We start from the raw sequence: 24,343 nt of genomic DNA, 5'->3' as shown, positions 1-24,343 counted from the left end.
ATATTTGAGGTTCAATACTGCCCATGAGAAAACAAAACATGGGAATAATGTAAAATCTACCACTAAATATTTAGTATTGGCAAAATAGAATTGTTGGGAAACATATCTGTCATCACATTCAAAAATGGGTTTAGCTTATGGGTTTGGAGAGTTCTGCAAAAATAGAAAAGAATGGCCCTTACTAGGGATATTTCCAAATTCTTTTACATGCTGTCTTTCACCAGTGACTGCAAAATGATCTAATTCATTTATTTAAACACTGAACTTTTTTTTTTTTTTTTTTTTTTAGAAATGAGCAGCCTGGAACATGTGATCAAGAAAGAAATTTAATTTCTGATTGTTTAAAAACAAAATTGCTCTTTTTTTATCTGAGCACTTCAGTTTGGGGAAGAAAAAAGGTATAAATACTAGTGCCAAATAACTCACACTTTGGGTGTCAGCATTAGAAAAAATTATTCAGGATCACAAGTCCATAAGGGAATTGGAGATAGACACATAAAATCCAGTTACCACACCACCAGTTGTTTTTTGGGGAGAAAAGTGGGAAGGGAGGGTTTGCAGATGTTAAATGTAAGCACACACATTAATAACCATTAAAATGGAAAAAGAATTGCTCACTAACATGCTAATGCCAATACTTTAAAAGAATTTTTCCCCTAGTTTTTGCCAGTGATTTCACTGTTATGCCATTGCTGTTACTATACTCCAGTGGAAAGTGATTTGTTGATATCCCCTTAGGTCATTCCAAGCTGTATTGAGCCTACAGCAATTAGCTGCTCATGTTTCTGTCAGTTTTCTGGTGCTAGACCTTCCTTTTCAGGAGGGGGTTTTTTTTCCCCTCCTCTTCATTTTTACTACATGCTTGCGGTTCTCTTGCTCTGAGCTATACAGATAACAATTAAGCTGAAATGCTCGAGATCAATATAGTATTCTTTGTACTCTACAGTTAGCACAACAATTTCTGAAGGCATCTAATATTCTGCATGAAGACAGGCAGAGAAAATGTGGTAAAAAACGTGAACTATTTATGCAAATTTTTATGATTTATCTTGGCAATTTTTTGCATATGATTTTCACTAAATGTGAGCTCTCAGTTGCCTACATATACGGACACAACTAGCCTACATGTGAATTTCCAAACTGTTGTTACATTCAAAATTGTTGATGCAAAACGCAAAAGGACAGAATATCGTGATCTCTTCGCTCCTTTGGAATCTATATTTTAAATTCTGCATATCTATATATTTATGTGCATCTATTATCTTTTCTCACCGAATTTAATAAAACCAGTATTTTACTATGATTTCTTAAAAATGAACAAACTTTTGGGATCCACATGTTTTAGGTGCAACAAAATGGAGGTGCAAATTTTTTAACTTAAACAATTTGGTACCTCATTTGCAGGTGTACTTTGGGATGAGATGTCTAAATGATTTCAACTTCACCTGGAAATAAATGGTTGGAATAAATTGCTCCTGCCATAAGTTGCACCCTGCAAGTTGGTAGAGTAAAACCAGGCCAGTCTGAGAAGTATCAGGACCTTAAAATATGTCAGTAAGATGCTCAAGATATTTTAATAATATTTAGAAAGCAATAATTGCATTGGATTTCTGCAGCAAGTTGAACATATATCTTTCTGAAATACATATAATAGTTATCTTACATGAAATTTATTTTCAACCATTCCATAAATGAAAAGAAGGATAATTAAAAAGCAGAGCTCTAGGAAACTTGGTGATTTCATTTTGCAAGGATTTGTACAACCACTTCTTTAATTTTGTGTTGAATTACTCAAAGTGAAGCAACAGCTAGCCGATCCAAACTCAGAAATTGTGCCAGCCCCACCTGAAAGCCAGTTTGCGGACATTTACATACATTCTAGTTACGCTTGAAGCATGTGAATTAATCTTGCTAAGGGTGAAATTAAAAGAACTCCAGCAACAGATTAGTATTACTGGTTGAAAGAGTAGTAGTGATAAAATACTTCTCAAGTACTACAGAAAATATAGAAAAGAACTGAAGGCTTAGAAACACTCACTAACAGACACAATTTGGGATTTTGCTAGTGCAAACAGGCATGCAAACAATTTTTCCAGGCCACTTTCCAAAAGCCTCTGAGAATACAGCCTTAAGTGAGTATAGTTTTTCATGAAGGATACCAAACTGACAGCCTAAGAGCTGGAAAACTTAAAGGCAGGTAGACAGTAAAAATACTATTGCTAGTGAAAAAATATAAATAAATGAACCAGTGATACTAAAAATTAAATGAACTGGTGATATCTCATCTCTATGTTTATCTGTCTCTGTAGCATATGGCTTTTGTACTTTGCATGAATCACAATGAAGCATCAAACCCAAAAGTCAAGAGGCAAGTTCGCTATATACTTAAAAAGAATTCACAAAAATGACTCTCTTTCTGCCAACTGCTCCCATTCAAAGGCCTGAATGAACAGGCTTTATAAATATGGGGTACTCATGGAAGCCTGCATAGCCAAGTATGCCTGCAACCAGATATTTCCTATGTGAATAACTAGACAGGGAATTTTCAAAGGCTTGTAGTAAGCAGTTTCAGCAGCAAATTCTCTCAGCCCTTAGTCACATGTTCCTTAAAAGGAAATCATTAGCAATCTAAAAACTCCCTTTCTTTAGTGTTTTCCAGTGTATGCTCAGTGTACTGAGACACTCTGTAAGTGATATTAACCTATGCCTGAAACAGCAACCAATGAGTTTATACTCTCCTATAAAATACCCTATACGTACACTGAAGATACATTATGTACCTAGCATGTTCCCCAGCTCATATCTTCCACGTCATTCAGACCCTACTTAATAGATGAATAAAGCCACATTCTAAAACTTTTTAAAGTGGTCTTCTGAGCCAAGCACTCAGACTCAGGTTATCTGCATGCAATTCCCAACTCCACCCAGGCTTCCTGTGAGACTCTGAGCAAGTCACTTAAGTGTCTGAGTTTCTTGCCTGTAAAAAAGGATAAATAAAACTTCCTTTCTACAACCCTTCTTTTGAGTCTTATCTAGCCAGACTTTTCAATTCTTTAGAGAGAGGGACATCCCTTGCTTCCCAGAAGCAATCATGGCTGAAGAGTCTAAGGTCATTTATAGCATGACAAAACCTCCAACACATTGAACGGGGTTGACTCTACTCCAATACCATTCCAATAGCCTCAGTTCAGCTCTATCAATGCCTTGCAATTAATTGTGGTCAATAGCTGATATTTCAAGGGGAAAAAAAAAATCCAGGAAAGTATGGATGGCTTTTTGCTAAGTCTTTGAACAAAAGGATTATGTGTTTTAAAAGGAACTCAATTGCTAATTTTAGCAGTGAACTGAACTCTATTTCCCATATTTCCTATCCGATTGCTCAGATTTTTAAGGATATTGAACAAAAATCTCAAACCTTTGTTTTTGTGTCTATGTCCTTTCACTGGTACCCGTTTGCTACAAATAACCAGCAACACCAGAACTATACATGTTGATAAACTGTATTTTTAATCTTGTTTTTCTGGTGACATGTAGAAACCATATGAATATCTCTCTCTCTCTCATGGTTTATATTGTCACCAGTTATCCCTGATAAAAGCACGGTCTGTTGTAATACAGCTGGGCAGAGTTTAAGCAGTGTGTATGTATGAAAGCAATAGAATGTGAGTAGATGTGCTGTTATACCACTCAGGATACCCAGGGTACCTGGTAGAACTAAACTGCTGGAATTTGGGGGTGATTATATAAATTGGTTGTAGCTATTTTTTAAATTCAAGAAATAAATGATGTAATAAAACTATTTTAAAATGAAATAGCATTATCAACAGATCTTTTCAGAACATCTCCACTTCATAGAGATTTCAGTTTCTTCAATATGATACTTAGATATTTGATTACACTTTTGATTTTCAAAGTGCTTTTAAACAATGAATGAATTAAATGACTGCCAATAACCATCTTTTCTATAACCATGACTATGAGTATTAACCTGATATTACTGCATGTGCAAAAGTGGCCTTTCTTAACAGCAAGTAAGAAATGAGAAGAATGGAAAGAAGAAAACAAAGGAAAAAGGGCAGCATGAACTAATGGACAGAGGAAAGATTTCTCAAAGACATCCAGCGTAGACAGAGATTTGTCAAGCATGTGTATCTATTTCCACCTTTGCACTGTATCTATGTATCATGTAAATTTCTCACACTATTTTACCTAAAATTCATCTCCTATTAATTATATAATTAGTCAGAAGAAATTCATGTTCTTGTAACCATGTAAGACTAGAACTACTCCCCATTAAAAATTTCTGTCAGCATAAAGGAATGACCTATATAAATACTGTATTTTTATTATTCTGAACTTTCTTCATTTTTCCAGTTTTTCCCACCACTCTACTTAATATTTCTGCATGTTTTTTTGCCAAAACAAATTCAATATCTTTGATGGTATGATGTGTGTATAATCCACTTGTGATTTTTCAGTTAAAGAAGCTATCCCAAACTCAAGGGTGTTAAAACTTTCTTCTACTTCTACTCCGTATTTTCACTTATACCCCTGTGCATTCGCATATGCATTTTAAATACTTCTCTAAAACACCAGTAATCCCTCTTTGAAGTACTGAATGGAAACCAAAAGATCAGACTTTTTCAGTTCATGACTTTTCTATCACTACAGGAAGGACTCTGAGATCATACTTTGACAGAAATTTCCCTCGTCTTTCAGTCTTGAATTGTTTTCTGCAGCAAAATTTATTCCAAGTAGACAGATTTCTTTTGGAGCTGCTATCAGGTCACAGTTCACAGATCAACTGATGGCAGTGAATATCTCCGCTCCCTGTTTGCTACTGGAATACAAACTGTTAAAATAATGAGTGACACAAGAAGTTTCACAAGTTCAAGGGCAAATACAGCGCAATGGATTTGTGACTTCCAGGCATTTGACTTCACTGTCTACTGAGGTGAAAGTTTCAGCTGAAGCTTTTCCTGTGGTTAGGTTATATATATCTATATAAGGACTCTGCCCATTTGGGATTCTCTCACTCAACAACACTGTCACACAGCAACTTTTCACGTAAAGGTAGAGGTAAGAAACCGAACCTGTCTGAAGGAGTCTGGAAAAAATCCCTCACCTCAGTCTAGCTGTCTGCCTTCACAAAGATTGTGGGAACTGAATTTTCTTTGAAATGTCTACCTTTCTATCAAATTCAGCTGAAATCAGCCAACAGGCTGAAAAGATAGCGGCGTGCACACCTTCAGGCGCACAAGACAGAGTTGCATAAAGCTCATTTCCAGAGGCAATCAGGCTAACAATACAAATCTAATATCCTCCTTTTCTACTAAAATTGGAAAACTAACAGCTCTAGGAAGTGAAGCTTTTTTGCTGTTGTTGCTGCCTACTACAACAAGGTCTTTTCACAGTACTGACTATAATGCTACAGACAACATTTGAAACAACAAATTTCATGAGGAAAAAGATTAGAGGTCCTACAATCATAAAGTCCGTTTTATAGTGCAGCTTGCACAACGCAACACCTCGCTCCTCAAAGTGGAAGGTCTTCCTGCCCCAGTGCTCCTCCTCAACCCCTCTCCTTTCTCCTCTCACACTTGTTCTCTTGCCAGCTCTGGTGCCTCCTTCTCTGTGAACCTGTTATAGCTACTAATCTCTTCACTTTCTGTGGGGATGAATGGAGATTTCAGGAGCTGAAGGGCTTCCTGTCATATTGAAAGATGACTCTGATCTGTGAAGTATCAGTCCAGGAGCCACGGAAAATGTAAGACATGATAAACGAGTAAGTGCTGGGTAAAACAGTATCATACTATATTTTAAGTCAGGCCTTGTTTAAATATGAGGATTAAAATGTCCTGCTGTGCCTCTGTAAGACTGAACCTATGTTCACATGTTTCTTAGACAGTCCTGGATTCAGACTGCATCCAAACCAAGTCTGGAGACCAAGTCAGGAGGAGACTGGCCTCTGCTCCACTCCTCTCACATCTAGGTTTGCCTTCCAAGAAAAGTCCGAGGAGCTGAGCAGGACAGAGGCCATGGTGCACATCAACACGTTTCCCTTGGGGGGGGGGGGGGTAACACCACCACCAGGCTGTGGGGACACTTGCAGTTTAGGCACAGAGATGGGATATAAATCCTGAAACAGAACTGGCAAGCACATAAATTCAGCCAACAAGAGAGAGTCTAGAACTAGCGGCCCAAGAGAAAAAGCAAGTGGCTTCCTCTGAGGGTTACAACATAGCTTCTAAGTTCCTTTCAAGATGTTGTGTCCTTTGAAGCACCATAAAAATTAAAACAGATAGATCCCCCAGTCATTCCTCATATACACCACACTTTTCTCCTCTAGTACTTCTGGCTAGGAAGTTTGCACAGCTTCCCTAGTAGCAAGATCATTGAATGCAGGTGAGTCGTTATGAGGAACTGGACTGATGTGGTTATACAACTAGGAAGCCTTTTACGTTAGAAATAAGATTGATCATAAACTATCAATGAACACATGGGAAAAAAAAGTACAAACTATCAAGAGAAAATTATGGGCCAGAGACAAAAAACAATAGTGATGTACTTGACAAAGCACCAGACTTTGTCCAGACCCAGGTTATACCTCTTTCCCAAGATACACAAAAATAGCTCGGTGTATTTTAAGGCTAATTGTTTCTAGCTGTGAATTACTGAAGAATAATTTGAAATTTGTGGATTAAATGTGGAGGCTACAGATCTTTCTCAAACGCTCTTACTTTAGTGATACCCTAATGAAATGAAAGCACTTCTGTTGCTGGTATGTTGGTTAGAACACTCGCTCCCAGAGTATGGAGCAATATGAAGAGGAATAAATGAGGAGAAACTTATTTTCAAAAAATATAATTTAAGTTCCCAATGCATCCAAACCTTAATTGTTTTAGTGGGTTCCACAAATCTAACTTAGATAGGGCTATTGTCAAAAAATTCATGGTATTGCCACCAGAAGTTCAGAAAGAGTTAGTTTCACAAAACTTCTTGTGCATAAAATGGAAAACATTTTAGCTGAGCCTCAGCAGTGCAAAGATAACAAAGGGAAGAACCTGAGAGCTACAGCAGGTGACAGATTAGCTGTTTCTTTAGAGTAAAATCTCACATTAAGATCTGCCTTCAAATTGTGCAGCATATTCAAAGCAAATCATTGAAACTTCAGACAAAGTTCTAACTGGCGAATTTGCAGAAAATATGTAGGGTAAGATGAAATATATCACCCAAAATGAAATCTTTTCCATTCTGTTTCCCCTGACATGTGCAGACCCTCTGCAAGAAGGAAAGAAGACAGTATTTTGGTCAGTACCCAAGGCTCTGTTTCCATGCGTGTGTATCCACAACAAGTAGTTTGGTAAGCAGTGTAATTTAGGAATGCTTGTTTCCCATGCTTTTGCATGAGATGCAAACTCAGAGTTTTGCTTCTCTGCTGTCTACTAAAGCATAAGCTCAGATCAAAACTTGTCCTGAAGTTAGAACATTTTAACATCTCTTTCGCAAGTGCATTCTTCAAGTTCTAATATGGGGAGAGATTAGACTAAAGCCTTTACTTCTAGGGCAACCTAAAAGGGTTTGTCAAGGCCACTAACTTTCATGAGACTTAAATTAATGCAATACTGTCGTGGTTTAATCCCAGCCAGCAACTAAGTACCACGCAGCCGCTCATTCACTCCCACCCCTGCAGTGGGATGGGGGAGAAAATCGGGAAAAGAAGTAAAACTCGTGGGTTGAGATAAGAACAGTTTAATAGAATATAAAAAGAAGAAACTAATAATGATAATGATAACACTAATAAAGTGACAGCAGTAATGATAAAAGGATTGGAATATACAAATGATGCACAGTGCAATTGCTCACCACCCGCCGATCAATGCCCAGTTAATCCCCGAGTGGCGATCCCCCCACCGCCGCCCCCACTCCCCCCAGTTTATATACAGGGCATGACGTCACATGGTATGGAATATCCCTTTGGCCAGTTTGGGTCAGCTGTCCTGGCTGTGTCCTGTGCCAACTTCTTGTGCCCCTCCAGCTTTCTCGCTGGCTGGGCATGAGAAGCTGAAAAATCCTTGACTTTAGACTAAACACTACTTAGCAACAACTGAAAACATCAGTGTGTTATCAACATTCTTCTCATACTGAACTCAAAACATAGCACTGTACCAGCTACTAGGAAGACAGTTAACTCTATCCCAGCTGAAACCAGGACAAATACCTTTTAGGTTTCTTCCTATATCTCAAACATGGTTACCTAATTACCTAATGTGTCCCAAAACTATTCAGATGGAATTCTGATAGATGGACTGGCAGCACAGTTATTTAAAAGTCCTTTCCTTAGGAAATCAGGGTAAAAAAGGTTTTGGTTTTGAGGGTTGGTTGGTTGGGTTTTTTTCTTTAAAACTGAATGCTATGACAAACACAGGAAACAGGTAGGCTGACTCTCTGAAATTTGCATTCATTACTACCATTTTATGAAAATAAGCTGCAAAATAGTAATAAATATCCCACAAGACAAAGGCAGCTGTTTGTAAACACAGAAAAATATCCAAGAAGTGGGAAGGAGGAGGGTAACACTGAGTCAAAGCATTCAGTTAGTGAGAATGTGAGAGAGAAATGTTGATTATTCCTTCTTTCTTCAGTAGACTGATACGCTACTTTTACATGATTAACATTTCATTCTGGTAACCAGACAACAATGCAGCAAAGGAATAAAAGTTCATTCTTAGCTGGAAACAGTGAGCATGAGTTCATCTTCTTTTTTTCTATTGTAAAAAAGGCTAAGTTAAGTACTGTGGAGCCATGGCTTTAATACTCTCCACAGCTCTTCACAAAAGCCTCAGTGAAATCTGGGTCCTGTCATAGCATGACAAGAAGATAATCTGTGTGGGACCTTCCTCTCTGATTAGGAGGTGCTTTCTCTTAATCAGATGGAAAGAAAGTCTCTTGGTAAGGAACCCCTCCTCTTCCAGAAAGTGGACACAAATCTTTAGAGAAAGGCTTAGTCAGAATCTGCATGGAATCCAGGTTAAACCATTTTCCCTGGGCCTTACAACACTACCAAATGCCCCTGCATATATGTAGCTCCTTAACTTCATCCAAAGCAGAGTTTTAATCCAGGCAAGATTTCAACCTGCAATTTAGGCCTTTGTAGCATTAACATCTGAATGTTCCTGGAAGCTGCAGTTCATCAAGTGTTATATACTTTGTCATCTCTAGGGAGAAAGGAAATAAATGGGTGACTCTAAGCCTTGACAGCTGTAAATCTATTACCAGAGTGAAGGCAGATGTGCTGTTTCTATTCTGTGGAGTTATTCCTCATTTGCACAGAGGAAAGTAGGATCCAGGTCAGGTTTGTTACCTCTATCCAATTAGAATTCCTTTATTTAGTGAAAAGAAACATACGTTGATTTACTTAATAATGACTTTAAAAAACCCCAAACCTCTTAATAAATCCTAAGGAATCTTCGCACTCCTTCCTATTACTATTATTCCTTTCTTCAGCATGAAAAAGCAAAGCCTTGAAAGGAAAGAGTAGATAAACCAAGAGTCCTACATCCTATTCCAGTGATCCATCTTCTATTCCATTCTTCTCAGAAGGAAAGAATGGATATTTTTCATTTAAAATAGTACCTCTAAAATCTTTAATTCCTCATACTACTAGAGCACTGTCTACTGAGGGATTATTTAAATCATTTAAAAGTTTGCAGCTAGTTTCACTCTTAGCATTCTGCAACCTGTATTTTGTACAGTCACCATCTTCCTACATGTACAATGGAAGCTCAAAGAACAAAACCTGATTATTTGCTCTGTTAATTCTATGAGGATACCTATTTATGTTGCCTAGATTATGTAATGGATCAGAAATACTGAAATTAGAAAAAAATTATTTCCTTAATATTTTTTGAATTACAACTTTTAAAATGTAGATCTGAGAGACTATAAGCTTCACCTGAAATTTCCAAAACAATTCTGGCATTATAATCATTATATGGGAAATATAATCATATCATATCATATCATATATTGGTTCTAAAGGTGGCCACTTGAAGTAAAACTTTAAAATAGTGTTATCAGACAAAAATTACACATCAAAGAAACCATGCAAGGAAAGACAAAAAATTCCTTAGTTTACCATCCTAGCCTTTGAAAGATTAAGTCTTGCTTCCAAAGCTAAATGTATAACTTGATGAAGAAAACAACCAAATTTGCTTGGTTCAGTTTTGATTTGAGACTGCCTGTATATCAACCTACAACACTGTTACAAAAAACCAGTACAAAACAAAATAAAAACCCAACACAAAAAAAACCCCATAAAATACGTATGAAGGATCCGATTCAAAAGAACCTATCTGTAACATTGGACAGTGAGTAATCTCACAAAGATTTCATAGGACCTGTGCCAAAGGGGTAACATCTAATATTACCTGTACAAACTCTCTATATAATGTTGGAAGCAGCACTCCGTTAGATGCTCCAGTTTCAATTTTTCTAAATTTTATCCCTTTCACGTTCAAAGGCTCATCCCAATCCAAAAAGCAACCTGCTTCTACTGAGGTCATGCCATAGTTACTACTGCTGTCTCAGTTTTCACAAATGTACATGCACCGTGTCCTGAGCAACGGCTACAAGCTTTGACGCCCCACGCCCAAAAGCCTCCTCCTATGCTGTGTTGAAGCCTGTTCAGCCCATGACCCCACAGAGCAATGGGAGAACACTTTTTCCCACCTGTTTGGGTTCTGATTTTAAGAGGATCAGTACGTTCTGATCGAGAAGAATCAAATGGGCTGCCTGTTTCACAAGTTTCCTGTTTGTTTCAGAATAGGAAATAAGCCCAAAACCACGTAGTATTTCTTGACAAAGTGGTTTGCTAATGGTGACCACAACATTTTCTAACCTGTTGCACTGGAGTGGCTCATCTTTCTCTCAAGCTAACAACAGAGTCTGGCAACACTGTCCAAAGAAAATAACTGGTTTCCATACTTTAAAAAATTACATCACTGTCAAGTGATTGGCCTGTTCTCCACAGAGAATGCCAACTGCCAGTAACACTGGAGTGACCCAAGGCCCACATCAGAAAAGGGGGGGGAAAGTCCTACTTCTTGTGTGGAGTAGCATCACTAAACTACTTGAAAGGCACCATAAAGGTCTGCTGGGTCTAAACACATATTTAAATATGTAGTGAGAGCCTTATAAAAAGCATACCACACCAGACATGTAATTAAGTAAAGATTAATATGCCTTACATATGCTGAATCATTTATCTGGACCATATTAATTATCATATTCACATGAATGCAGTAAGCATTCCTACTCCTACTACTATGTGTGAGACAAGGAAAGACTGAGAAAGAAGAGGAAGACATTGGAGAAGCAATTTCTCTGCACCTTTTGGAAAAAAATCTTTCCATGAGCTTAAGAGCTGATGATTTTCATTGCAGGCCCAAAATAAAATGAACACACTTCTTATTTTATTTTTGGTCAGCGGAACCTTTAAAATGGCTATTTCACAAAGAGAAATAACACCTTTGTAATTTTAATGTATGTTTATGTAAAATGAAAGTGGCAGTTCCATGTTAATAAACCTTGCTTAGGAAAAAAAAAAAAAAAAAAAATCAGTTGCTGAACTATGGTGAGTAATTAGCCCCTTAGCATCCCCTTTCTCCAGCAATGCTTCCTCCTGAGCTGGCTCTTTTAAATAGCTCCAGTCCTGGCTGCCTTTGTTGAGCTTGGAAATTGTGCACATATGAGAGAAATTAAGCCCTCATTTAACAGGGACACATGCCTGTCAAGTCCAGAGGAACAAAGGCTGGTCCCTGGGGGCTACTCAGCTCCCTGAGGCTGCCACTCATTCTGTTAGCAATGCTTACCCTTTACAGATTGTGTATAAAACCCAATAAATCATTTCATCTGCTCTGGTTAATATACACATGAGCCTGGGACTTTCTTCAAAGTATTTTTTTCTTTTGCTTGCAACTCCATTCATTCATTAAGACGTGACCTATGTTTGCTAGAGTGTAGCCAGGTTTTTACCTTTATGTAATAACATTAATGTCTGTGAAGTAAACCTGAAACATTTACTGTCAGAAATAAAGACATTTGATGCTACATCTATTTCACACAGGAAATGTTTTATTACTCTTTAATGGTCAATAATCATCAGTGTCTATTGTATAAATTACTAGTATATTCTGTTCCTCCTAAAGTTACATCTGAAATGTACGCATATTTCAACTGATACTAAAACAACAGGGTAAATAAAATGACAGATGTGTAGCCTTGCCTAGGAAGAGGGTCTTTTCTCAATTAAAACAAACCAAACAGGAAAGTAATATAATGAGGAAATCATTTTAGTTTTGTTCTTTACAAAGTGTTGTCACAAAGACGCATCTATACTATCCTGGATAAAACAAAAGAAAAAAGACTGTGATGATTAATAAATAAATAAATAAACAACTGTACAAAGTGATGACTGAAGTAAATACATGCAAGACAAAAATATTCATACACAATATAACAGCTACCTCCGAGCTTTTATGGTGGATGGGCACAATTATCTCCAAATATAAATGCACACACAGAGCAGAGGAATATTTTACAGTGAATAAAAAAAAAAAAAAAAATGAAATGCTGTCATTTCCACGTGAGCTCTTTTTGTTTTTAAAAAGAGGGCCTAATTCTGTACTTCTAGTATTAGACTGACAGAAGTGGAGAGAACATGAACACCAGCTGAAGAAATGGCACCCTGCACTGCAATCAATGAAGCAAAACTCCCACTAAGTTGAGCATGAGTTTTTCCCTATACTTGAGTATGGGCTTAAGTCCATGAAGACAAGTTAGTGGTGTAGAATAAAAACAAATTAAAGTGCAGAGCTGTATCTTCTTTCCCTGAAATGGTGAAAGCAATATTTCAGTGCCTGCTATTAACAGGGATCTTTTTTTGTTTTGTCCACTCCGCAATTTTTAACTAACACATTGAAAGCGTGCCATTTCTCAAGCAACAATATTACGCTTCACATTTAAAACCACAAAATAAAGAGGACTGACTGTTCTGACAGCTTTAATCCTGATGATACTGGGAGCCCCAAGTAAAAAGTAACTGGTACAGCATGGAGTTTTCCCTGCTCAGCAGGCAGAGAAAAAGCAGTTCTGGATTTGATAAGTAAAACCAGATATAGTTGATGGTTATATGCTAAAGCCTTGCAATTAATGGGAAACATCAATGGTCCAATGAACTTGCACATCAGTGGGGCCTTTGAGAAGGCCTTTTCTCCCATCTTGTTAAAAACTCATCTACTGTACAACAGTCATGATTTTTTTGTGTGTGAATTGTGCATGCTCCACTGTTATCAAAGGGGAAAAGAGGTAAGATATCAAGACTCCAGGTTCCATTTATATATTTAAAAAACCCTGCCTGTTGTTATTATTGATATTTTCACTGCAAATTTGTGTCAATGTAGCAATGAAAAGCACCTGACAGGATCATGACCTCAATATGAAGTGCTTTACAAATAAGAAGTGGCCCCTTGTCCTGAAAGTTCTGACAGTCAGAAGAAACTATTGTAATAGTAGTTCATCCTAGTTAAAAACAGCAACCACAGTTAAAAAATGTCCAGCCTTAGACTATAATCAAAGGCTACAATTCAGTGTATATTAAAACCAAAATATTAACAAATAATTACCTTGTAAAAACAAATTCCTATAATGAAAACATGATGCTATTATACCATGCCCCTGCAATTCTAAAAGTGACAGAAATGCAATAAATAACCTATTTCTTAGGAATAAAAAACTGTACAATGCAATGCACATCTCTACATTGTTCAACTTAATAGGGATCTACAGCTTCTCCTCCACCATATATACAGAAAATGCATTTCTGAATAATTAACTGATCAGAAATCAAAAAGGTAAGAGACTGGGTCTGCAATGCAGTTGTAACAGTCAGGAAGGATTCTGTAATTATAAGTAAATTAAAAGTAAGCCATTATCAGTAAAAATGAGTTTGTCATAAAAGTAGTTGTCATTCTGGAAAGAGTCTTGACTAAACCTAATTTGTGTGAGTAAGGATTGCATTCAAATTCAAATCCTGGGTCCAAAAGTCACAAAACAAAGGAAAGACTTTCATTTCAGCAGGACTTGGTTCATTCCTCAATGCCTGCTGGATTTACCTGGTTAACAGAAGATGTCTTTCTAGACTAGGCCATAAGCAAGCATTACCCAGGCTGTTTTTTTCCCCTTGAGCAAAAATTATCAGAAATTCTGAACCACTTTATCCACCTACTCTTTACAGATCAAAATGCAAAAAGTTGCCGTGAAAACAAGGGAGAATATGCAAAGGTGTTATATGCTATGTATGCCACTGACATAACACTTTAATAGGATATGCTGTAATTTCCTGCAATTAATATCTTAGCAGAGCTATAAAGGCTTTTTTCCAAAATTATACCATTGCGTTTACAACACTAAAATTAATGTTGTGTCAACCTTTCCATTATAAGCCCCCTTTTTCAGAGGTTTATAACTTGGCTGTAAAAATATATTCTGGCCTAAAATGTGGCATGCAAGATCTCCATTTAGAAGCAGCCATTTTGATTAAATAAAAAACATTATTTAACGGCTGTTTCAAGTAAGTCTTTTGAATGCCCTACAAAATGTGCAAGGGACCGCCAAGTAATCTAGGCATTCTTGAACAAGAAATTAGTTTCTCTCCACAATAAGCCACTGTTCAAAGGATGTTTCACAGCCATGGAAGTTGCTACACATCTGTAAGGAAAATATGTGGATTTAGGAAACTACAGACTTCTTCAGTGAGGGCAGTCTCTCCACTTGCCTCTTTCTGTGTGACAATGGCTATACTTCTGGACAGCAGCTCAACCACGTAGGACACTCAAGTTAGCCGAAATGGTTTTCATTTGAGGCAGGGGAGTGTGTGAGAGGAGTGAACAAAGATTTTTCTGTCTGGCTGAAGTGGATTCACTCTGGCCAAAAGCTCCATCACAGTAAATGAAGGCAAGTGATAAGCTGACAGAAAGTCATGATAGAAAAGATGATCGAGACGTTAGAGAACACCCTATGAATTCTGAAACCACAGATTTCAGGCCTGTCAAATTTCATGTAAGAACAGGATCAAGTCACTTAGGAAATTTAACTTAGGTGCTTAAATTAGGAACCTCGTTGTCTAATCAACAGAAGGTAATTCACAGCACCTGGACTGCTTTATATATGGAGCCAAAAGTCCTAATTCAGTCACCCAAATTAGATATCTAAAATTAGATGCCCCCAAATATCTATATGCTTTTTATTCTGCCTCAAAAGAGTGTTGTGAGGATAATACACTTCAGCTTATGAGACACTCAGATATGCAGTTACAGAGGAGATGAGTATCCTGAAAATACATCACCAATAAAATTCAATGAGATGGAAAAGGCAATGCTAGAAATGTGATAGTAGAGTTCTTCATACAAATCACTTGTTGTCAGAGCAAAAAACAAGTGCCATATCTCCTCCTCTGAGAAAAGTTTGTTTCTATATTTATACTATATAAGTTGCTTTGTCAAATAAGGAATCTCGGTCTGTGCTTAGGCTATTAGGCATACATTGCACCATCAACTTGATTTTGTTACCTGTAGAAAGTACCCACACTACTCATTTATCTACCTGATCTAGATTTTAAACTAACTATATGTTCCTCCAACTGGTTAATCTCTCACTTACAGAACAAAAATGACTAATACATTAGTTTAAAATGAAGTTCCCTAACTGAGAAGTGCCCTTCCATACTGTGGGGCGGTGATGTGCCTCAAGATGGATTTCACACTTCACCATCAACTGTGAATTTCTTTGTTTTTATTATTTGGTGTTACAACTTTAATGTTTTCTTAACATACTGTCATTTTGGGTGGGTAAATAGGATGAATTCAGCATTTCATAATGCACCATTGTATACTGTTTACATCATTTATTTTCTTTTTATTGAATGATTACAAACTTCAATTTAAAATTAATAACATTTTGTGGGAGTTACTGCATGTGAATTAAGTGTGGTGATGTCAGTGCATCCCTCTGGAATTTAAAAGATATTTCACTGTGTTATATCATGTGCCGCACAGTATATCAATTTTTATTTCCCATCCCTCAAGTATGGAATGCACACTGTGTAACTTCTTAGATTCTCAATATAGACATAATTTACCCAAGCTGTGCAAATGCCCAACTTGCTGAAGATGATATATACAAGATGTATATAAAAGACTAGTTCTTTCAAACAAGCAGAAGTCTTGCATACAACACAAGCCACTATATTACCTAATTATTTGGGGAGAGGGGTTTCTAATGTAACAGGCAAAAGGAAATAGGGTGTAAACTGCAGTCATAAATGAACTTTTCCTTACTTTAACAATTACTTTAAAATTAGGTAGGTAAATTCCAGGCAAGACCATTCACCTTTCCTTGAGACCTATGCTTTGACATTTTTGTGAGTGTCTGGATTAGCCAGTTGCATAAGACAGTGAATATTAGAAATATTCATTCACTTTACCTTTACATGTATGCTACCAAATGTATACCAAATGTTACACTGCATCTGGTTTGCTCATTTAGTGGTTTGTACATACTACCACTTTCTTTATGTGAAATCATAACTCCTGAATGCATTCAGAGAGCAACGCACTTACTTCTTCCTTGCTGTCATGACATTAAATATGTTTAAAATAAGTTTTTATGCTCAAATTGATTCAGTAATACACTTGCATTCTGGAGCATTCCCACAATTACAACTAAAAAACATTTCAATTCTTTAGGTCAGGATTTAGTCCATCTGGTAAATTTAAGATTTTACTGTGAGATTTTAAAAAGTACTTTACAATTTATTTGCTAAATGCTTTTGGCCTTTTTATGTGGGGCTGCATTTCATCATTTTCCTCTGAATACCTGCTTCTACAGACAGAAATTTTGACCTCTGATATCATCACATTCCAGTCTTGGCTGTATATCTGAATATCTCCATAAATCAAGTCATTTCAATACTAACATTTATTAACTATTTTCTTTATTCACTATCTCCTGATAAGTGTGTCAAATAGTGTGTTGTTTGGGTTTGTTTTTTTTTACATAAAAGTAATGCAAATCCTGATTGTTTTCCCTCTTGGCCATCCCATGGTTGTCAATCACAAAAATAATCACTGAAAAAGTAACTAATTATAAATGAAAGGCCAATATCTTAGGAAGTTTCTGTCCGTCCCGGGATATGTTTCAGTGTAACGCTGATGTAAGACCTGAAAAAGAGCTGGTATACCCAAAAGGTTGCCCGTTTTTTCCAACTACATCTACTTGTCTAATAAAACAAATTACATCTCCTAAAACCTCTGCTTCATTTATATCTTTGATATTCCAGCCACGATACTAATATTCTAAGTCCTTCCTCATATGAGGTGCCCAGTTCTGCAAAGCCTGCTTACTTGAGTAACACTTCGACGTACAAGTCATCAAATACCGGCTATGTAAGTATTAGTCAAGCAAATAAGACTTCACAGGATCAGCCCTGTTGGTAGGCTGCCAGTTGGCTCAATTTCTGCTCCCAGTTATCCATTTTAGTTTGTGCACATGCCACTTAGGAAGGAAACCGGTCTTCTGTGCTGGAGCAAACTGTGTTATTATTGCATTATTCCAAATATTGCAATATTGCAAAGATTACATGACGCAGGCTGACAGAGGGGGTAATGCAGACCTGTACCACCAGAGGAGGAGCACCAAAGAGGTTCAGAGGGGCATAATCTCTGCCAAACTCTTTGGGAGCTAGACCAGGGTGCCTGCATCAGCAAGCACTGAGGCTGCCACAGCACGTTGCTCCACGCTAGGTTGGAAGGGGCAGACCACCAGCTGAGAGTGACCCCTGGGCAGTGGTACAGGTGGGCAACAAGTATTTGCTTGATCCTCTGCTGTTATTCAGGAGCTGGTTATAATCTGCCCCTAAATTAACAGGGCTCAAATCTGAGGCCCTTCTGTAAGCAAAAGCTGTAGAACGAGTGTTTGGGCTCAATAGAATCAATGAGATTTTAGCCCCTGTCTTTGACAGACGCACGGCTAAGAACGAGCCCTTAAGCCACTGGCGAGACTGCAACGCAGCACACCCAGAGCAAACGAAGCAGCAGTACTTGAACTGCGGAGTATGGATGCCTGTGCCTTCCTGTCCAATTTTAAAATACACGTGGGAGGGGGAAAGTGGGAGGGCAGCTACTATCATTTTCTGCACCAACATGAGCCTGAGAAACAATGACATTTACTTTGGTTTAACTAATTTCCACACATCAGATCATGTTCGGCACCCGTGTGCCAAAGTCCTATTCTTCAAGTCTGTTGAAATACCACTTTCCGAAACATGTGTGCTAACATTTGGCCAACACCACCACAAGATCATTTTATTAACTTGTAGCTCATTTCATAGACTGCTGCTCATGTTGCTAACATATGCTATTCTACCATTTACTGCTCTATAATTAGAGAAGTCATATGAAAGAGATACACAAGGCTTAATTTTTGCATTAAATACAATTTGTTTAGACTCGGGTAGGAGAAATAAAGCTATTTAAAAGAAAAAAAAACATATAGTGAATTAGAAAACTGCAAGACAGCTAATTTAACTCTTAGAAGGTCACAGTAAAAATTTTTAAAAACCCACCCCCCCACCTCAAGACTGCATACAGTTTTAAGGATTGTGTTAAGAGTCAAATCCAGAACTGCTTTCTGCTCTTCCAGGATAAATCTTGTTTCCAGAGTCTGAGGGCCTCAGGGGCAGAGCAGCTAGCACGATCTTTGCACATGGGGGACCAAGGTGCAAGACCAGAAGTTTACAAGTAGCACAGGAGGGGTGACCCTTTATCAGTGGGTCTTTTTGCTTAGGCCACCATCATGTTGTCATGCCAAAGCATTTTTAGTATTGAAGAGGCTGAATAAAGCATAGGGACCATCGCCGGAATATTTATTAAAGCACGGGCTGCTCAGAGAAGGTAAGGATCCCGCATCCCTTCTCTTTCCACACAGCCAACAGAAAATTCCAGGCCAGCCAGCCGCAAAGATGGCTTTTGTTGGAAAAAGTTGGTCTGTAATAGACCTTTTGCTTGGGTAATTATCAAACAAGGACGTTAGAACTCATTAACAAATCACTATGTAAGAATAAATAAAATACAAAACATTTGACTTTGATGTTTAACATATTTGCCTTTCCACCATTGGATCAGTTTCCATGTTCACTAAGCAAGTTCTGAGCTGGGCAGAAGCTGTGATGCCACGCCTATGGCAGAGCCCCGTGAATTTGAATCACTGATTTAGCAGCCAGCTACAAGTTACAGGCACATAACAGCATTTCTCTCTTCCATGTGCACACAACTGCATTGCAGAAGGGAGTTAGACACAGATTTTTTTAACACTGAACTCTTTGGGGGAAAAAAAAAAAAAGAAAGAAGAAAAGATACCAATGACAGCTGGGAATCAATTCATAAGCAAACTGGAATTTAAGGGCAATGTATCTTTTCTACGGTAAATTAATAAACTACAGCTATAGTTTATTAAGCCACTACAATAATTTACATTTTCTACTGCCATAATCTTGACTGTCTATAAATTACAGCAGTTTTACCTATTCTTTAATCCAGAAACATCATTATTAAAATGTTTGATGCAGGCTACAGTGCATCTATCATTACTTGTAAAAGTTAATTAGATTAGATAAAAGAAATAATTAGATTTGCATTTTTATCCTGGTTTTAAACTTCCAAAGAAGATCACAACCGTGTGCCTGTGGGCAATTAAAAACAGCATACAGCAGTGAAATATAAAGGCAAAAAAGGTCTGTTTTTCCTGGCTAATTCATGATTGAAGATACAATTACAAAATATTTTAAGGGTTTGCTGAAGCTGGGGGCTATTCCTAGACTTCTAAGCTTTGTTTATAACTCTCGCTCTCTTTCAAGGGAGTATCTGATCTGTGTACCCTGCCAATAGAAGTATCAAATTGCTTTCAATGGCTTTACTTGGTCCTATTCAGAGCTTGCTGGAAGGGGATCAGTTTCATAATCAATAACACAAAAAAAAAAAAAAAAAAGAAAAGAAAAGAAAAAAAGGTGGGGGAGAATATTCCCTGGTGCCGGAACAGTAGCATTGCAATTGCTTTTTGCTTGTCAATGCTAAACACAGTTTACAAAGAGAGACAACCTCAGAGAGCGTAACTGAACTGACAATAACTAGATTCCAGCTTGTGCATTTTCAGCAAGCTCATTGCAAGGAGCTTTAACCTGTCTCCAAAAGGCAATAAACTAAAGGTTCAGCTCTTAAAATTGGAGGTCAGTTACATACTTAATGATGAAGCATATCTTTAAATCTATTTCTACTATTATTATCCTAGCAAAAAATTAATTAACCAGGTCAGGGAGGCTATGAAGGCTAATGTGGAATGTAATTATTCCTGATCTTTAGACATGTGCTTCACATAAAGAGATAGTCCTTATTCAGCTCACCAGGTACCTGAATTGTCAGTAGTTAATCATGGATAAGAAGAGAGACTCATTGGTTCAGCCTCTTAAGTTTGAAGTATGATTCAAATGATTCATATTCAAGGACATTTTAAATAGTTGTAATTTTTATGTTACTATTCTTTTGTTTGTTTACTATCACAGTAATCATGTTCACTCCTTTTGACCAAAACAGAAAATGCAAGAACATCAATATGAAACTACAACAGCATGAACATATAGATTAAAACTAGAAAAAAATTACTATTAGGAAGAATTTCTAGTGGCTGAATTAAAACAGAATACTTAGGAGAGTAGAGGAAGCCAGTTTTTCCACGCAATGGAAATCATACTGGTTCAAAGAGAAAATGAAATGCTCTGGAATGGCACTAAGCATAGTGCAGAGGAATAAAGTGAAAGGAAGTGGACAAAACCAGTTTGGATCAGCTGTCACTGTCACACGCATCGCAAGCTTTTGAGGAAAAGCTCAACACTCAGTGTCTCTTTTCAAGATTTCAGCCACAATTTAGGACTTGCCCTAAGGAAGCCTGCCCACCCGAGGAGGGAAGCCTCAAACTTCCATCCCTTAAATCCACACGCCACCCTCCCCCACCCAGAGGGAAATCCTGGAGCAACATGCTCCAAGCATCTGTAGGATCCAACCCCCTTCCTCAGCTGGACATGGTGAGTTCAGAAGCAGTCCCCAAGCCTCATCTGAAGGGACTGAATTCTGGCAATGAGGCACCGATTTCACTGGGATTTCAGGGCCTCAATCAGTTCTCAAGGTTGGAACTGTTCTAGAGATGCAAGCCTTCCCTTCTTCCAATGTAGTCTTATCTTCATGATGTACCACCACATTCGTCCTTTAAACAGCTTTTTCCCTTATGACTAGAGGTTTTGGCTTTCACAGCACAGGCTAAGAGATATCCTTGAAATAGTCTCATTTTGTCCCTTCTACTTTAAGAGTTAATACTTTTTATTAAACAAAAAAGAAAGTTATTTAAAAAATCTGAATCAACCTGGAGACTGATCTGTGAGCTATTACTTGCCCTACAGTATTTTCTCAACTTTTTTTACACTAAAAGCAATGATTTCTCTGCACAGCTTTGCAGAGAGAAGAACTTAATTTGGCATACTAGATTTCCTCCCATCTCTACGGATTCCTCTGTAGAGAAGTGTTTATGAACATCATGACCATTTGAGCTGAAAAGAAATAATACACTGCATTTATTTGACATTTTTCATTTAAGATTCTCAAAACATTATATTTTAATTGAGGAACAGGAAACAATTTGCCAAGTTTCAGATAATCAGAGACAGAACCGAGAACAACTCCAGAATCCCACTCCCTTTAGCAACAGACAAAACTGCCTTCCCCAACATGCACACCCTGAGAGTAACATTAGCTCCCCTTAGAAAACATGAGACGATTATGCAGAACATTTAATGACCTCAGTACTCTTGAAATACCTGTGTTGTTTTCATATGCTAAGCCTAGCTAATGTCCTCTTTGCTCATAGATTGTTGACAAAGTTTTAGATGTGTAACAAGTCTGGAGTAAGGTGCTCCAGTGAATGGTCTTAAAAAGAAAACAAAAACCCCCAACCAAATGAAATAAGGTGTTAAAATGATTAAATAAACCAATAATATACAACACAATGTAAATAATAAATACCAAATAATGAAAAATCTTAGTAAATTAACCCAGTAGGTGGCCAGGGAAAGATGTATTTTATTTAGTATGGATTATTTCCACTTTTATATCTGGTTGACAGAAATCTTGTAAGCCCTATCTAAAGTCATTTCTAATTGTTTAAATGGTTAAATAAACAGGATGCACTTATTCCCAGAAATCATTGTTTAAGAATTAACACTGTACCTCAGAAGATGACAGTGGTACACTGTGTGTCTCGTGATGAAAACACTGCATCAGCAATGCCCCACTCCTGCCTCCTGGAGAACATACTGTACTTATTTCAAGTAGCTGTGCCACGAATAGGCCCCATGCCCAGATGGAACTGGCACCTCCGCTACTTATATTTTGTAATATCTTCAAAAACGGAGTGTCAGGGAAGAGTACTATTGTTTTCCCTTGCATACAAAGCACAGATAAGAATCCACCACACCATTTTATGGAAGTAATTGCTGTTTCCTAAAAAGGGTTGCTCAAGAATGTCTTTAAACAAATGCAGTTTCTTAATAAAATCAAGCAAGTTACTAGGGACACAGTTCCAAATTCTACCAAGCCCAAAACATAGAGAATGTAAACATTTATTAGAAAATTGTTTTTTCCCCTCAAGCCACAGAGAGCGCGATTCACCTCATCTCACTTCAGATCTGTACACTATAGGCATTGGCATGTGTATCCTTTATAGTTAATGGAGAGAAACAGCCATTTTAGGGAACAATTAATTTGACGTATTTTAAACGTCTGCTTTAGGACAAGATGAATTGCATCCTAAAACCATTCACTCTGCTTGTCTCTGCTATAAAAACAATCTGGATTATTAATTGAGACAGAGTCTACACTGCAGTTATCTACTTTGGATATGATGAATTCCACCCAGCATCACCAGTGTGACTTCAGTATCAGTACTGAGGTCTCCTGAGCATCCTGAGATGCTGGGAGGGGACCCGGGAGAACCGGCACAGCACCGCATCTTTCACCTGCCTCCTGGTTTACTCCATCCCACCTATAGCCCTTAAGGAACTACAGGTCTCAACAAACTGCACCACTCGTGATCAATTCAACCGCAACAAACCTATTACGAACTGCAGAGTTAACTTAGCAACTAACTTCTCCCCCAAGCAACTCCTGGCTAGCAAACTGTCACAGAATTAAGAAAGAACAAATAAACAAAGCACCATCACTTGGCTCGCGAGCAAATTGACTATGTAAGCTGGTGTTTAGCCTAGGAAACAATCTCCTAGCAAAATTTTTCAGTAACCTCCTCGTAAGATCAATGTATGTTTGAGATGGCATCTGCCCAACATGCTTAGTGCTTCATACTGGAGTCTACAATGTTCCTTGAGCAATGAGATGCCCACTACCAATCTAGCTAACAAGCTGGGAGAGGAAACAGTCCTCACTGCCTCAAATACACCGATTAGATTAATGTAAATACAAAGATAAATAAAGAGGACAAACTACTGAGGAACTATGGAATAAGAGTAGCTTATATTGGGAAGAATTTTGAAACAAATATAGGGAAGGATCACCATGAAATAATTTAGCTCACACGAACAGAACAATCATTAAAACACTTCTTTGCATATACATCTAGGAAAGGATGGGAAAGAAAACTTGTGGAGGGTTCAGCACTATGTAAGAGGAAAATTGGGAGTGAACAAGGAAATGAACCTGCAACCTATTCTAAGACTGCATTTCCCCAGAGTCAGTGGAAGGGTAAAGCTACTGGAAAGTATTGAACTGAAACATAAAGTACCTTTGAACTTTTTACTACAGAGCAGGATAATTCCCAGTAAAATATATCCACATTCTCCAAATAGGAACAAAAATTACTTGGGCATGATTCCTCTATCTGTGTCCTAATTTTTAAAGGAATTTAAAAATTAGAAATTTCTTATGCAAATAACTGTCCTGTTTAGCAGACTCAGCTATGTTTCAGTCTTAGCTTTTATGCCAAGTAAAGATTTTTTCCTATGATTCTTTGTTTTCAGAAGCCAGACTTGCAAATAACACCTAGAGAAGATGGATGTATTTTTTCCTTTCACTATTGTTACATCTCTTCCATCCTTTATGTACACCTAACATGAACAAGCAGTCTTCCAATAGGCAATGATGATAAAGGTTCTTTAAAATTCAATTGTGTC

The 24,343-nt window shown here is 37.5% G+C and overlaps 1 protein-coding gene across 8 annotated transcripts in view; it reads right to left on the bottom strand.

The window, feature by feature from the left end:
* Positions 1-24,343, bottom strand: part of SOX6 (SRY-box transcription factor 6) — a 381,731-nt gene that overhangs the window by 122,415 nt on the left and 234,973 nt on the right. The window lies entirely within an intron of this gene.

This window comes from Buteo buteo, chromosome 16 (assembly GCF_964188355.1).
Source record: "Buteo buteo chromosome 16, bButBut1.hap1.1, whole genome shotgun sequence".
NCBI classification, from domain to species: Eukaryota; Metazoa; Chordata; class Aves; order Accipitriformes; family Accipitridae; genus Buteo; species Buteo buteo.
Note: the sequence above shows the minus strand (reverse complement) of the source record. Positions and strands in the feature narration are given on the sequence as shown.